This window comes from Pinus tabuliformis, chromosome X, assembly GCF_031772625.1.
Source record: "Pinus tabuliformis cultivar Carrire ecotype Pingquan chromosome X, CPIR1, whole genome shotgun sequence".
NCBI lineage: Eukaryota > Viridiplantae > Streptophyta > Pinopsida > Pinales > Pinaceae > Pinus > Pinus tabuliformis.
This window is the reverse complement of record NC_142308.1, coordinates 1,489,397,065-1,489,399,883: the sequence shown is the minus strand read 5'-3', so window position 1 is coordinate 1,489,399,883 and position 2,819 is coordinate 1,489,397,065.

Here is a 2,819-nt window from a genome sequence, read left to right as displayed (position 1 = left end):
GTGAGCCCTAGGTGTTTTTCTCCATTTTCTTGAGTGCATGAGTGCACTGCAAAGCCTTAAATGACCCTGTATGTCCCTTCCTGCTTTGAAAGTGCACCCTCCTAGTTTGCATGGTCATTTTCTCATGCATGCAAGTTATTTTGTGTTTTCATTCATAATTTTGTATGTTAGATCATCTGTGATGGCTCTTTGTACATGATTTACAAGTATTGTTGCATAAGTAGGTTGTTTTAAGCTAATATTGTCACTATGAGTGTTTTTCCCCAAATAGGTGTTCGTGCTATGAGTATTTCCACCCTGTCGTCATCTATTGGAGCCATGCCGCCTTGCAAAGTGGCATCCAAAGAACTTTTAAAAGCAAACACTAATGAACCTGTAGAAGTTATAAAGACAAATATTCCCATATATGCAGATACATAATGCTTTATTGATAAGGATATAAAGGTCACATGGAGCAAGATATACCACACATTCATGCAAGAAAGGTTTACTGACGACTTAGAAGATTTGCATGCATACATCAACATCAAGAAGTCCAGGATGCATAGGATTGTATGAAGATTCCTGGTCATCCCATGTGTAGAGGTGATTGAACGGATCATTAGACATATGGATGACTCTCACCTTGTGATACGCAATGATAGTGGTAGTCAACTAACCACCTATTTTGGTGAAGACATGTAGACATATTATAAGATGCTCAATCCTCATGGTGTCGAGATCTTGCCAAATGAAAATTTCTACGTAGATTGGAAACGCTCGACACTAGTGACATTATCAAATCATGGTGTCGAGATCTTGCCAAATTTCACCATTGTCCATCCATAATCTTTTTAACAAAAAATCTCAAAGATGTGTATGAGTACTTGATAGCCATGTATTGTAGGTTCTATAGGTGTAACAATGCCAAGGTGTTCAAAGAGAATTGGATATACATGCTCAATATAGTGGTGACTCGTGGTAGTAATTTCAATTGGGCGGATTTCCTATCATTTGAGTTGCAACGTCAGGTGAGGCAGGCAAAATCATCTTTACGGGTGAACTAGGCACTAAAATTCTACATGTGTGCATTTCTCTTAGATGGAATCTGTGCACAATATGCATTCCTAGGAATGGACTAGAAATGGACCCTTGAGGAGGAGCTCCTAGTTTAATTCCACTACAGAGTGTTATCAGAATAAATATTTGAAGGCGTATATGAAAAATTGCATGAACACTTATTTGCAATTATCTTTCACATGATATTTGAGGTCAATCCTACTTATATGATTGATAAGGTGAAGGATTTTCTTCGAGACATCGCAGGCTGGTTTCCAACTCTTGAGGGTACATACATATAGTGCTTCGAATTTCTTATATCCCCTCATCTTATGCCATGATATGTGACCAAGACGGTAGTCATGGAAGAAGTAGCAAATCAGTTGGACAAAGGATTGTCAGGAATTCTTCTAGGAGGAAGAAATCCCCTTATCTTATCTTCCCGTTTATGATCAAACTATATGAGTTAAAGAGCCACAAGGCGACAACATCAGAGATATATAATCTAGACTACCTACACTTTTCCACTAAATACTTCCATGGATATGATCCCATATGAATTGTCTGGCAACATTGTCAAAGAATTGGTCACAATACGGGGTACTCATCGATTTCCACAATAGAATATGAGAATATAAATAAATGGTACAATTCCAGAATGAAGACGCATCCAACAATTGAGACCATTTCACCCCATGATCCACTAGCTCAAGACTTTCAAGTGCAGGAGGAGGATGAGATAACACCTTAAGCAAAGAAAGTAGCTACCAAGAAAAGGATCAGGTATTCCTTGCTAGACGAGAGAAGCAACAAATGGAAAGTTAATCCTTTAAACTCAAGAGCTATTCAAGAGAAGTGGGAGAGGAGAGAAGCAAAAGAAGAAGAGAGGAAGATTCAGCAGGATGAGTTATAGGAGAAGCAACAAGCAAAAGAAGAAGAAGAAGAGAAGAGAAGAATGGAAGAAGAACAACAAAGGAAGTCCCAACAGGAAGAAGCAACATAGAGATTGGAAGAAGAAAAATTGACTCAAGAGCTAGAAGAGGAACAATTCGAGGAAGATGATACCATCCTTCCATTAAAGGAAGAACTAGATAGTCCGGAAGAGCATCCTCTCATAGGTGGTCATCTTCCATTCAGAGAGATGGGGATCACACCTCCACCAACAAACAAAGTCATGGATGTATGCAATATAACGTTCAATCAACTTAAGAAAATGATGTGTAGCAGAGGCACATATATTTCCCAAAGGATCCTCAGAATCCAATCTTAGTCTCTATAGAGAAAGTGATAACTGCCAACACCAGAAGGAATCCTAGGGAAGTTATGGTGGTAAATGTTGAATTCGCTACAGTGACGTGTTGAAGCCCCGAAAATCGGGTCTAGAACAAGGGGGATACCCACCCGGTCTGGACCTTGGTTAGCAACTCCTTTTCCATTTGGTGTAGTGGGCTCGACTGGGGATATGGGACCAGTTTCCCAATTTATGTGTGTGTGTGTGTTGAGATTTGATATTTCCTTTCTAAAAGATCCTAAATGAAATGCTTTTACTTTAACTCTAATCTAATAACATGCAATTGTATTCTAATAAACAGAAATATCTAATTCTACACTAACCTGGGGTGTAATCTTTCCGTTATGCGATTTAAAATGGTTTCAAATAACAATTGGTAATAAATATCATTCAACTGTTATAAGAAAAGAATTCAATAAAGATAAACCACTTCGTATAAAAAGTTAGACGAAACAGTTGTGAAAAACATATCGCATAATAAGCTATTCAT